Genomic DNA, 15306 nt, shown 5'->3' on the forward strand with positions numbered 1-15306 from the left:
AACCACAGTGACTCCATAGAAGCGATGGAAAAAACAGATGCCTATAAATATCTAGGATACAGACAAAAAATAGGAATAGATAATACAAATATTGAAGAAGAACTAAAAGAAAAATATAGACAAAGACTAACAAAAATTTTGAAAACAGAATTGACAGCAAGAAACAAGACAAAAGCTATAAATACTTATGCTATACCAATATTGACCTACTCATTTGGAGTAGTGAAATGGAGTAACACAGACCTAGAAGCACTCAATACACAAATATAGAATACATCACATACATTCACCAACAGAAAGATTCACATTAAGCAGAAAGGAAGGAGGAAGAGGATTTATCGACATAAAAAACCTACATTATGGACAGGTAGACAATTTAAGAAAATTCTTTATAGAACGAGCAGAAACTAGCAAAAAACACTAAGCAATCACTCATATAAATATACATCGGCTACACCACTACAATTTCATAACCACCTCCACAACCCTTTAGATCACATAACATCAACAGATACGAAGAAAGTAAATTGGAAAAAGAAAACACTACATGGCAAGCACCTGTATCATCCAACACAGCCACACATAGATCAAGACGCATCCAACACATGGCTAAGAAAAGGGAATATATACACTGAGATGGAAGGATTCATGATTGCAATACGGGATCAAACAATAAACACCAGATATTACAGCAAGCATATTATTTAAGATCCCAATACCACAACAGATAAATACAGACTTTGCAAACAACAAATAGAAACAGTAGATCACCTCACAAGCGGATGTACAATACTAGCAAGTACAGAATACCCCAGAAGACATGACAATGTAGAAAAAATAATACATCAACAACTTGCCATACAACATAAAGTAATAAAACAACACGTTCCCACATACAAGTATGCACCACAAAATGTACTGGAGAATGATGTATACAAATTATACTGGAACAGAACCATTATAACAGATAAAACAACACCACATAACTAACCTGACATCATACTCACCAATAAAAAGAAGAAATTAACATAACTACTCGAAATATCCATACCCAATACAACAAATATACAGAAGAAAACAGGAGAAAAAATTGAAAAATACGTCCAACTGGCTGAGGAAGTCTAGGTCATGTGGCATCAGGATAAAGTTGACATTATACCGATTATACTATCAACTACAGGAGTCATACCACACAATATCCACCAGTACATGAACGCAATACAGCTACATCCAAACTTATATACACAACTACGGAAATCTGTAATTATTGATACTTGTTCAATTACCCGAAAGTTCCTAAATGCAATGTAACATACACCGTACAGTTAAAAGGAAGTCACGCTTGATCAAGGTCCGCGTCACCTTCCATTTTTAACCAGACATAACATCTGAGACAGGAAAGAGAAATAATAATAATTCTTTAACTGACAGTTCCATTGGCTCTTCATAGAATATTTTATGCATCTTGAATAAAAGAAATATTCTACAATGCTTATTATTTTACAGTGCTTTCCATTGTTTTTTATTGTTGTGCTTACAGACATGTACTATGAGGCAACTTCAGACGTTCTTCAACCATTTAAATTTTATGCACAACAATATAATAATTACAACGTAGTATTGGGGTAACACCATAAATTGTTTAGAACTAACTATAGATACCAGTGCTCACATTCATACTTTCAAGATTTACAGAAAGCACCCACACGCACACGCACACACACACACACCGCATACTGCCATCCCTGTGAGTGATTACAAGCCCTGAACTGAATTAAATGAAATCAAAGATATAGAATCAAGCAATGGGTACATCCCCACCTTAATGGATTCCATAATGCATAAAATACAAAAACAACAGTTCTTTCTTCTTTTATCCTATGTTCGTCTCACCACCTCGAGACCTTACTAAATGGTGAACAGTTCCATATTTAGAAAAGTCTCTATGAATGTGGCCAGAAAGCTTACATACAGGAACTTCAAAACATCATTTTATGTGCACAATGCTATTTGACATCTTTTACCTAATGGTAAATATAATAAATCATATTTGGAAAAGAACGATATATTCAAAAACACTTGTAACTGTGGCAAATTCAATACAGATTAGTCTGGCTGGGGAGAATCCACCAACCTTAAGGCATGCCATAGAAGTAGGACATTTAGAAAAGAGACCTATGCTTTTGCCAACCATTTGCTTAAAGATGCCCACAGTTACAAACTGTAACATGGAACCTTACATAATATCATCAAAGAGAGAAAGATGAACTGCCTTGAAATAATGCAAACTAATAGACATATGTCCACCTGCCCAAATTTAGTACCGAGTGAACAGAAAAAAAATCGTTCAAATGGCTCTGAGCACTATGGGACTTAACTTCTGAGGTCATCAGTCCCTAGAACTTAGAACTACTTAAACCTAACTAACCTAAGGACATAACACACATCCATGCCCGAGGCAGGATTCGAACCTGCAACCATAGCGGTCGCGCAGTTCCAGGCTGTAGCGCCTAGAACCGCTCGGCCACTCCGGCCGGCCCCGAGTAAACAGACACAGTTCCCTTACTAGCCACTTCTGACCACTGATCTGCTAGTAACCAAATCCACACCACTTAGTAAATTATCCATCCCACTCACCAGCCCCATTTTTCTATTATTTCAGTTACTGTCGTTTCACTTGTCATGCTAAAGCTTTTCTTTTTCATACTTTCAGTTGTTTCACTTACCTCTCTAGTCTCATTTTATTGTTTGTAATGTTATGCAGCCACCTCCTTGGAACATGTCACCGTAGTTTACCACATATTGCGGAAATTATTTTTCTCTCAGAACAGTTGTTGTAACCTCTCATGTAGTTAATTACTTAATCTGTAACGTATTTTATGTTAGGTAAATAGTTCTGCGTCGCATTTTCACTGTAGTAATAAACAGTCAGATATTAGCATTTATCATCTGGGCCCGCATCTCGTGGTCGTGCGGTAGCGTTCTCGCTTCCCACGCCCGGGTTCCCGGGTTCGATTCCCGGCGGGGTCAGGGATTTTCTCTGCCCCGTGATGGCTGGGTGTTGTGTGCTGTCCTTAGGTTAGTTAGGTTTAAGTAGTTCTAAGTTCTAAGGGACTTATGACCACAGCAGTTGAGTCCCATAGTGCTCAGAGCCATTTGAACCATTTTTTTTAGTTATCATCTGTGGAAAACAAGATCCTCTGTAGATGCACTAATTCTAAATCTTTGATCCCACAAATATTTTACTTTTGTAGCTGATGGCGGTGTGACAGCCGAAATCCGATTTGTAAAATAATAAATATAATAGAATATTACGTAAGTATCCAGAATTCTTTCATTCATAATATTAATAACGATATAATATCATTGTAGGTTCTCCAGTAAGATTGTAAAATCATCTTAATACACATCACAGAATACTGTTCAAATGATAGTATACATACTACATTTTCTAGCATCTAGATCACAGCATCTTCACTGTGACGATGTTTCACTTCATCGAATGACAAATGCATAAATATTACTTTCGATGAGAAAGAAAAAGAAGTTGGGTTTGAGTAAATGAGGTGGTTTAGAAATCTGGATTAGTTTTATGTTAAAAATTACACTGAAGAACCAAAGAAACTGTTACACCTATCTTAATGTCTAATATCGTGCAGGGCCACCGCGAGCACGCGGAAGTGCAGCAACACTATGTGGCGTGGACCCGACTAACGTCTGAAGTAGTGCTGGAAGGAACTGACGACATGAATCCTGCAGGGCTGTCCATAAATCCGTAAGAGGGAGGAGACCTCTTCTGAACAGCACGTTGCAAGGCATCCCAGTTATGCTCAATAATGTTCATGTCTGGTGAGTTTGGTGGCCAGCGGAAGTGTTTAAATTCAGAAGAGTGTTCCTGAAACCACTCTGTAGCAGTTATGGACGTGTGGGGTGTCGCATTCTCGTATTGGAATTGCCCAAGTCCGTCGGAATGCACAACGGACATGAATGAGTGCATGTGATCAGAAAGGATGCTTACGTACGTTTCGTCTGTCAGAGTCGTATACAAACGTATCAGGAGTCCCATATCACTCCAACAGCACACGCCCAAACCATTCCAGAGCGTCCAGCAGCTTAAACAGTCCCATGCTGACATGCGGGGTCCATAGATTCATGAGGTTGTCTCGATATCTGTCCACGTCCATCCACTCGATACAGTTTGAAACGAGACTCGTCCGACCAGGCAACATGTTTACAGTCATCAACAGTCCAATGTCAGTGTTGACGGGCCCAGGTGAGGCGTAAAGTTTCGTGTCGTGCAGTCATCAAGGGTACACGAGTACATATCGATGATGTTTTGTTGAATGTTTCGTATGCTGCCAGTTGTTGATGGCCTAGCACTGAAATCTGCAGCAATTTTCGGAAGGGTTGTACTTCTGACACACTGAACAGTCATCGTTGGTCCCGTTCTTGCAAGTTCTTTTTCCGGCAGCAGAGATGTCGGAGATTTGATGTTTTACTATGTTCCTGATATTCACGGTACACTCGTGAAACGGTCGTATGGGAAAATCGCCACTTCATCGCTACCTCGGTGTGTCCCATCGCTCGTGACCTGACTATAAGACCACGTTCAAACTCACTTAAATCTGGATAACTTGCCATTGTAGCAGCAGTAATCGATCTAACAACTGCACCGGACACTTGTCTTACATAGGCGTCGACGACCGCAGCGCGGTATTCTGCCTGTTCCTCTGTATTGAATACAAAAATGGTTCAAATGGCTCTGAGCACTATGGGACTCAACTGCTGTGGTCATAAGTCCCCTAGAACTTAGAACTACTTAAACCTAACTAACCTAAGGACAGCACACAACACCCAGCCATCACGAGGTAGAGAAAATCCCTGACCCTGCCGGGAATCGAACCCGGGAACCCGGGCGTGGGAAGCGAGAACGCTACCGCACGACCACGAGATGCGGGCTATTGAATACATATACCAGTTTCTATGGCGCTTCAGTGTATAATAGCAATGTGTCAAATTTTGGGTGTTGTTTTGAAGCATCATTCGTACTTCTACTGCCTCTCCTTTCCGACTGGCCGTATATGACAATTTTATACATAACAATAACACAACGAGGAAATTTTATTATCCTGGTGGAGTATTCTATCATCATCATCATCATCCGAGGCTGTTTCTGTACCACACCTTTTTTCGTTCTTTCTCTCTCTCTCTCTCTCTCTCTCTCTCTCTCTCTCTCTCTCTCAGCTACAGGCGCGCGCGTGCAAACACACACACACACACACACACACACACACACACAAAGCACGAGCGTGCGAGCGCGAATATACAAAACACCCTTAAATGAACACAGGCAAAGAAGGTATTCAAACAGAGAAGTTTACAACTTATTTGAAAGAATAGTAAGTCACTCACCACACAAAGCCAGCGCCGGCTAGGAAAAACTGGAAAGTGTTCCGCTCTATGAGCGTGGAAAACATTTGGAGCCCACAGCCATCGTTTTAAACCTCAGAATAAAAGAGTTCTGGTCTACCGATTATTTACACAGAATAGCCTAGATAATGAAACGGAGATTTCATAGCACATCTCAGGTAGTAGCTCCGTCGCAGATACTATCGCAATTAATTTAAAATTGTTATGTGGCGCCAACAGTACCTGAACGGTGTTCCCTACTCCTCAGTATTATTACAACAACTTGTCAAATTAATTTATTTTGACATTCGAATGCCACATGCTTGTAATGCAGTTTCTGCTCCTTCAGACGACGGTCATTCCGTGACATCAGTATTCCACCAGACAGTACTTACAAATACCCAAATGAATTTTACTCATATTGTCATTGGCCGTGGAACTCTAAGTTCGTATAGTTCTCCAGCGCTGCAGACTGTCGTTGACATGTGAAAGCTATGTTCATTCAACATTAACTTTCCAGTCTCTCTTTGTCGCTGTATGATCCCCTCTCCTACACCTTCCTCTTTTTCTACTGCCCTGATTTTTTACTGATCTGATGCAGCGATTCAGGTCTTCCCCTATTTAATTGTATACGAAATTATCCGTTCCTCGCCTTGGAGGCACCTCTACGAATTTTCATCAGCACCCATAAATGGATCAAATGGCTCTGAGCACTGTTGTTGTTGTGGTCTTCAGTCCTGAGACTGGTTTGATGCAGCTCTCCATGCTACTCTATCCTGTGCAAGCTTCTTCATCTCCCAGTACCTACTGCAACCTACATCCTTCTGAATCTGCTTAGTGTATTGATCTCTTGGTCTCCCTCTACGATTTTTACCCTCCACGCTGCTCTCCAATGCTAAATTTGTGATCCCTCGATGCCTCAGAACATGTCCTACCAACCGATCCCTTCTTCTAGTCAAGTTGTGCCACAAACTTCTCTTCTCCCCAATCCTATTCAATACCTCCTCATTAGTTACGTGATCTACCCACCTTATCTTCAGCATTCTTCTGTAGCACCACATTTCGAAAGCTTCTATTCTCTTCTTGTCCAAACTACTTATCGTCCATGTCTCACTTCCATACATGGCTACACTCCATACAAATACTTTCAGAAACGACTTCCTGACACCTAAATCTATATTCGATGTTAACAAATTTCTCTTCTTGAGAAACGCTTTCCTTTCCATTGCCAGTCTACATTTTATATCCTCTCTACTTCGACCATCATCGGTTATTTTACTCCCTAAATAGCAAAACTCCTTTACTACTTTAAGTGTCTCATTTCCTAATCTAATTCCCTCAGCATCACCCGACTTAATTTTACTACATTCCATTATCCTCGTTTTCCTTTTGTTGATGTTCATCTTATATCCTCCTTTCAAGACACTGTCCATTCCGTTCATCTGCTCTTCCAAGTCCTTTGCTGCCTCTGACAGGATTACAATGTCATCGGCGAACCTCAAAGTTTTTACTTCTTCTCCATGAATTTTAATACCTACTCCGAATTTTTCTTTTGCTTCCTTTACTGCTTGCTCAATATACAGATTGAATAACATCGGGGAGAGGCTACAACACTGTTTCACTCCTTTCCCAACCACTGCTTCCCTTTCATGCCCCTCGACTCTTATAACTGCCATCTGGTTTCTGTACAAATTGTAAATAGCCTTTCGCTCCCTGTATTTTACCCCTGCCACCCTCAGAATTTGAAAGAGAGTATTCCAGTCAACATTGTCAAAAGCTTTCTGTAAGTCTACAAATGCTAGAAACGTAGGTTTGCCTTTTCTTAATCTTTCTTCCAAGATAAGTCAGTAAGGTCAGAGCACTATGAGACTTAAAATCCGAAGTCATCAATTCCCTAGAACTTAGAACTACTTAAACCTAACTAACTTAAGGACATCACACACATCCATGCCCCAGGCAGGATTCGAACCTGCGACCGTAGCGGTCGCGCGGTTCCAGACTGAAGCGCCTAGCACCGCTCGGCCACAGTGGCCGGCCACAGCACCCACAATACCTTGTACCCATTCTTTTGATGCATTGCTTACAACGTCATTTGTGACATACTGCAACACTGAGTTTAAAATAATTCTTATTTTCTGCTCTTAGACTCATTTCAGACAACGATGTACTACATGTGTTCAGTGAGAGATTGTCCCTGCGTCTTGTAATTTGTTCTGAAAAACAGTATTCCTTTCCTTATTGTCCCACTATATTTTTCATGCCTTTAGTGATTCCTCTTTTTTGGGTATATCACTTTCAGGGGCCACGTAAAATCTACTTTCTTCAAATGATTGCCATGGTTTCTGTTACTTGTATATACTCTTATCATCCTACTGTTTATTCTTAGAGCAAACCTGTCCTTAGTTCGCAGTTCTTAATATGTACTGCTGCTTCTGTGCCTTTCTGTTTCTAAGTAAAATATTAGAATGATTGTTCGAATGCCGCGAGCACTATCGCTTCAAGGAAAGCAAAGTACAAAGATGCAATTATAATTATAGTTTCTGTATTGAAAGAAATATTATGATTTACATTTGTTTCTATTTTTCAGGAATGTCCAGAGGGTGTCGTACACGAAGATTCCTTCAAGGACATCTACGCCAAGTTCTTCCCTCACGGAAGTAAGTAAAATAGTCATATTATTTTAGTTAACGAATATGATATATGAGTTCCCTTTTTACTCATGATTAATACAGATATTGGTTGATATATAATACTTCAAAACTTATAACCATTTATTTTACATCAAAATATGATACTATTAAGTATATATTTAAACAGAATCATGTCAAGTTAAGGCTGTGTCGCCAGTACAGTAGTATCTGACTGTGGCCTGAGACTCTTCTTATTGTGACTCGGTTACCGCGTGGCTTAAATAACTGCAATAAATACTGCACGGATGGATTAAAGTAGTATGACATTCACTGCATTCATCCAACTCTAAAAACGTGGATGAACAAGACAGTATGAAATCCCGCCCTCCTTTTGTTATTTTTGAGACGCAGATGGAATAAAGTAAAGTAGGTATTTAAGCACTGCATGCTTATATTTTCTATATTATTCATTGAGACAGATTAAAATATTACGAAATGAATTAGATGAGTCTCAATTTTTCATTTATCTCGCCTATTATTAAACTTTTCCAGTTGCCACACAGAATATTCAAATAAGTAATTTGATTACACTCAATATCGTATGCCTTTATTTAAGCACAGACGTCGATTGACAATCATAGTGATATGTTTCATCTCGTTTCTTCTTCCTCATCTTGAATGACAAATGAAGCAGAGACCCAGGCACTCAGATGAGTTGCCAATCGATTGCAAAAAAAAAAAAAAAAAAAAAAAAACACCAAATCAGAAGTCCACGCAAAGTAAACAACGCGAATGTTCCCGCGAATCTCGTATCTAAATCGAGTAATTTCGGTCGTAGCTGGTGGCGTTGGAGATAGTGTGTTCTGAGAATCGGAGCAGCATTCTGATTCACTGAAGACTTTCTAACCAGTAAGTCAACATGGGAAACCATCAGCTATGGAAGTACCTTCGAGCGTATTCCAAAAGCAATTAAAGTATCCGGTGGTTATCAAGGATGCTGCGTGACGCAGTTAGCGTCTGATACTGTTATATACTAACAAATGTCAGCGTAAAATAAGTGCAAATAATTGTACTTACATCCATGTCTGAAGCAACAGATACTGTTGACGATCCGCAACTTTACTAAATATTTTCGAAATTAATTGTCTGACTGCGAATTCGTTGACACAGACTGTATTAGGCAAGGATCTACTATCTAATAGTGACATGTGCAAATTTGTGTCGGACTGGGACTCAACCCCGGATTTCCAGCGTATCGTGAGCGGTCTCACCTTAACTACTTACGCTATCCGGACACGCTGCCCGGGGTCCGACCAAAACTATATATTACCCAGTCTACAACATTATATCATAGTCTACAAAATTCATCAGCTAATGCTCGCAACATCACTTAGGTTCTCGCAACGATGTACGGGTGTACACAGTGTGACATATGGAGTTTTGGCCAGTCCACGGAGGGTGCACGGATAGCCAGTGCTGTTAAGGCCACCGCTCACAATAATACGGAAATCCAGGTTCGAGTCCCGATCTGACATAAATTTTCATGTGTCACTACTGCGTATGAGCTCTATCACTAATACAGCTAATTTCAATGAACTTGCAGTCAGCGAATTTATTTCAAATATTTGTAGTGAAACGAAAGAAAACATGCAGATGATCGGCAATTGCTTAAACAAATAGAAAGTATTGAGCATATAGACTGTAAGAACGGTTCTGTTTCATTGTGCAGTTGGTAATAACTGGCTGGGAACATCAGTAACCCTTAAATATCCAAGAATGTTCATTGGAAGTGGTTTAAAGTGTAAAAACTGTACGGAAGTATTGGGAGTAAGGCAGATGCAGTTTCATTGGAACCATATCAAGAAGATGTAACTAAACTTCCGTTAGAGTGTTTGCAGAGTACTGTCCGTCGGTCTGGTACCCTTACCAGGAAAGATTAGCAATACAGAAACTGAGGAACCAATTACAAAATAGTGCGTCTCGTGGAGGTTTCGTTTGGTAGGAGCAAGAATGTCACTGACGTATTTATTCAGCTCCAGCGATAGATTCTACAAAAGGGGCGCCGTGCTTCACGGATATGTTAACCGCCACATTTCCGAAAGCGTGACCCTGTTCCGTAGTACGCCTTTGACTTGTCGCAAGTCTTGGAAGTAGCTGTCTCGAATCTACGTGGTGGAAGAAATCACAACCAGAGGGTTTGACCAACTAAGGGAGCCAGGGTGACGTTCTTGATCACCAGACTTTGCGCCAATGTGTAAGCACCTCTTGTGTTGTTTCAATATATTGGTACATTACTAACCATTTCCCAATGGCTTCACTCACTTATGCATATAATGAACACTAGCCCTTCTCCCTGTCTCTGTGTCCACCTCTTCCTCCTGTCTCCCCAGCTCATCTCACCACCTCTATCTACCTCCTCCTCCCCTCTGTCTGCATCTCCAACTCGTCCTCTTTCCATCCATTTTCTCCGCCCTCTCACTGTGACCATATCTTTCTCCTCCTCCCTCTGACCTCATTTCTTCCTCATCTCCACCTTCCCTCTTCCTTTTTGTCCATCCACAGCCCCTGTGTCTTCCACATTCCTCACGCATCTCCCTCTCCTCCGCTCCCCCTCTGTCCATTTCCTCCTATATCCATCTCAACCTGTCCCCAGCCATGCTCATCAGCAAGTGCAGCAACTCAATACAGCTCAATAAAGCATCCCAATACCACTTCCATAACACGCCTGCAATGCAGGACAGGCTACACACCAGGGGTTCGAAAATCATTTATTTGTCCATAACGATAAGGCCGCCGTGGAAAGCAAGTCAATAAAGCAGGCCGATACTATTCCACCAGAACACATCTGTCGTGCAGCGCACCCTATACACTAGGAACGGGGAAAAAACGCTTTTTCCCTTATCTCTGTGATCGGAGGTTACAAACCCCGTGTGCTAATACTCGGCCTGTTGTTTCTGTGCCTGATTTGTTGAAATCGATCCAGGGATTTGGGATAAGATCCAGGATTCACAAATACACAGTGCTTCATAGAGAGAGAGTGGCCAGAAACAGTCTGAAAAGTTTGTAAGTTTATTGCAGGATTGGTTGTGCCGAGAGAGTAACTGTTAAGACAAAAATTCGTTACGTTTCGCCATTTCCTAGGTAATTAGCACTGAAGTTAACTAATCAGGCTGCTGCATGTGCATGTTCAAGCAACCCAGAGAAGATGTCGCCAACGTATTCCTCATTCGGTTTCATACCGAACAAGAGGGTGTTACAAAAATTGGACCTGGGACAGTAGTAAAGACTGAATCCAAACCAAATGCTGAGCAGTCTCGTGTGTCATCATCTATGCTATGAGAACAGCTGACACTAATTGTATCCAACGCTCCAATTGAATTTGCGTTTGCAGTGGCCTGATTGAGTAGCTTCAATGTTAATTGACTCAGAAACGGTACAATGAATCGTATTTTTTTATTGACAATTATCTCTCAAAACAACGTACCCTGCAACGCCATTACAAACTTTTGATACTGTTTCTGAGCACCCTGTATATAACAGATTTGTTCGCATAGCCTGTACCCTGTACACGATGTATTACGAAATGAAACGTGTCTGGTGCATTTGTATGTTCACCAATAACCAATCAGATCATGACACAGTTTACATCAGTCACTCCGCTCCCAACGGGACAAAGGCACCAATCGTTCACTACAACAACTCATATCTGAAAGTGTGAGCCTAGGTGAGTTCCTAATAACGTATCACAAACTCGAAAATATACTCGCGTGTTCTGAAAATCAGTCAACGAAAATAACTGATTGCTTTTGTATTTGATACTTGTTAATCGAACGTGTATAACAAGAACTAATTATTAATTGTCCATTGTTTTAAGAGTAAGTTCAGAATACTTTTGCTAGTACTGTAATAAAGATTATGAGTACTGGCATCGTAATGTGGGCAAACACTTTTATACCCAAGGTGCACAGTTCAGTTTCATGTTATTCAAGTTTCTCAGTGATGCAGCCACAGATATCCCAAAAGTAATCCATATCCGCTTATACATTAATACCGTGAATAAACATAACTGGGTGTAGTACACTTCTATAAAAATGTTTTCGTCCGATTGTTCACAACATTCAAACCACATTGCAATACACTGTCTATCACTATGTGACCACTTCCTGCGCAACATGATTGACATTTCAATACGACGCTGTCTAGCTTCTCACGTTAGTCCCGACACACGCTGATTGTCGCGTGTCCGTACCGTCGACAGTGAACAGCTCCGGCGACGATGCATCGAGTCAAATCGCAAGCGCCGTCGCACTACTTAAATGATCACTTATTCCGTAAGGTGTGATGACCGTACGCTTACAGTTGTCCTGGGTGAAATTCCGAGCCTCTCCGCAGTGAGCGCATGTGACACTGGAAACGTGCTGTAGTATGACTGGTCGCCTCACTATCGATTTTCACCTTTTAGAGGGCACGGACAATGGATGTTAGAGTGTCATGTTGAAGTTTCCGTTGTAGGCAGTGAAAGTTCTATATTTGTTGGAAGTGGCAGTTTAAAACTGGTGAATCTTTAATTGGCTCTGTATATTTCACATAATGAAATCGATGCCCTCCAAAAACAAATATCAAGGAACTCCTTATGTACGAAATTAATTATCTCATCAACGCAATTTATTACTTCGAAATGCAAAAGAAATGCTTAAACGTTCATTGAGAATAATGAGCTAATGCCTTGGCAAATCTGAACACGGAATCTCGGACACGGTTCAAATGAACGCGCAACTGCATAAAAAATTTACATTCACGGAATTCATACCATGATTTCCGAAGGTTTGTGTGTAAAGATAGAAAGTATTACAAGAGGGTAGCCGTTTGCATCTACACTGAAGGGACAAAGGTCATGGTATCTCGATATGTGCGTATACAGGGAGGTCCATCGATCGTGACCGGGCCAAATATCTCACGAAATAAGCGTCAAACGAAAAAACTACAAAGAACGAAACTTGTCTAGCTTGAAGGGGGAAACCAGATGCCGCTCTATTGTTGGCCCGCTAGATGGCGCTGCCATAGGTCAAACGGATATCAACTGCGTTTTTTTTTTTAATAGGAACCCGCATTTTATTACATATTCGTGTAATACCTAATGAAATATGAATGTTTTAATTCGACAACTTTTTTTGCTTTGTGATAGATGGCGCTATAATAGTCACAGACACACGGCTAACAATTTTAGACGGACAGTTGGTAACAGGTAGGTTTTTTTTAAAAATAAAATACAGAACGTAGGTACGTTTGAACATTTTATGTCGGTTGTTGCAATATGATACATGTACCATTGTGAACTTACCATTTCTGAGAACGCATGCTGTTACAGCGTGATTACCTGTAAATACCACATTAATGCAATAAATGCTCAAAATTATGTCCGTCAACCTCAATGCATTTGGCAATACGTGTAACGACATTCGTCTCAACAACGAGTTGTTCTTCTTCCGTAACGTTCACACATGCATTGACAATGCGCTGACGCATGTTGTCACTCGTTGTCGGTGGATCACGATAGCAAATATCCTTCAACTTCCCCCACATAAAGAAATCCGGGGACGTCAGATCAGGTGAAAGTGCGGGTCATGGTACGGCGCTTCGACGACCAATCCACATGTCATGAAATATGCTATTCAATACCGCATCAACCTCACGCGAGCTATGTGCCGGACATCCATCATGTTGGAAGTACATCGCAATTCTGTCATGCAGTGAAACATCTTGTAGTAACATCGGTAGAGCATTACGAAGGAAATCAGCATACATTGCACCATTTAGATTGCCATCGATAAGATAGGAGCCAATTATCCTTCTTCCTATAATTCCGCACTATACATTAAGGGGCTCCGGAAAGGCTCAAAATCATGAAAAGTTCAATTTTTACTTTTTTGCGTTTTCTGAATCTGCAGACTATTACCTTTTAATAGATATATAATTTATTCAATTCCGAAGACTACAACTATTTTTAATTTTTTTTTAAATGTGTTCTACATGGGCGTGACCCATTGTGGCGCTGTTAAACTGCTGTCAAATGGTGTTATTATTAACGTCCGTGTTCATCAGGTACATATTAGTGATGTGAGATAAAGTATGTGTTGTGGCTAACCTGTGATGGTTAGCACCTGAACTGTTGAAAAAGTGTATTCACAGAAAAACTCAAAACCCCAATGAAAGCGTAAATAGTGTTATATGGTCGAGAATCCCCAAGACTGCATTTGTTGGAATAGAAACACTTCACTTTGGTGTGTATGATGCTGTTGCGACTTTCAATGATGGCAACATTGTAAGGTGCAAGGTATTTAGAAATATGCGAATGAAGATAGGTTCTAACATGGTACGAGCGATGCTTGTTGTAGACAAGGAACGCCTTCGGGCTGCAGACAGGGCTGTAAAGAGTCTAGAAATACAAGCAAGAGTAAACAGGAGGAGGAACAAGAGGAAGCTGGAGGAGGAGTTTGCAGAGGATGAAGATAATCCATCCTACGGACCTGGAATGCACTAAAAAGTTAATCCAATCTTTGTCGCTCGATCACCAAAACTTTTATTTTCTCATACTAATTACATGTTTTCTAAGGATCTTCCAAACATATTTGTTTCAAACTTTCAGTAAATGTTACACAGTACCTTCTGCATAATTTAACACAGCCTTTTTCCAAAAAACTGTATATTTTTTAATATATAAATGCAAAATTGAAAAAAAATGTTGTGAATTTTCATTACAATTGAAAAAAAATCATCTTTAATAACTGAACTAAAATTTTGTAAAATCCCTGTGTTAAGTTGTAGCCCATATTCCAATAAATAATCTGTAAAAAGTTCAACTTCGTACCTCAAATACTTTGTGAGGAAAGATGTAATTTATAAGCGTTATTTTAACATTGCAAGTATAGGGCGTTCCGGAGCCCCTTAATCCCTCCAAGGTCGCTGATGTTCCACTTGTCGCAGCCATCGTGGATTTTCCGTTGACCAATAGTGCACATTATGCCGGTGTTGGTGAATGACGCTTCGTCGCTAAATAGAACGCGTGCAAAAAATATGTCATCGCCCCGTAATTTCTCTTGTGCCCAGTCGCAGAACTGTACACGACGTACAAAGTCGTCGCAACGCAATTCCTGGTGCATAGAAATATGGTACGGGTGCAGTCGATGTTGATGTAGCATTCTCAACACCGACGTTTTTGAGATTCCCGATTCTCGCGCAGTTTGTCTGCTACTGATGTGCGGATTAG

The 15306-nt window shown here is 40.5% G+C and overlaps 1 protein-coding gene across 1 annotated transcript in view; it reads left to right on the top strand.

The window, feature by feature from the left end:
- The first annotated feature begins 7999 nt into the window (after positions 1 to 7999).
- LOC126149187 (calsenilin) overlaps positions 8000 to 15306 on the top strand; it is a 255358-nt gene continuing 248051 nt past the window's right edge. Inside the window, exon 1 of the mRNA XM_049915803.1 lies at positions 8000 to 8066. The gene's annotated coding sequence lies outside the window, so the exon portion shown is untranslated. The remainder of the gene's footprint in view (positions 8067 to 15306) is intronic.

Source organism: Schistocerca cancellata, chromosome 1 (genome assembly GCF_023864275.1).
Source record: "Schistocerca cancellata isolate TAMUIC-IGC-003103 chromosome 1, iqSchCanc2.1, whole genome shotgun sequence".
Taxonomy (NCBI): domain Eukaryota; kingdom Metazoa; phylum Arthropoda; class Insecta; order Orthoptera; family Acrididae; genus Schistocerca; species Schistocerca cancellata.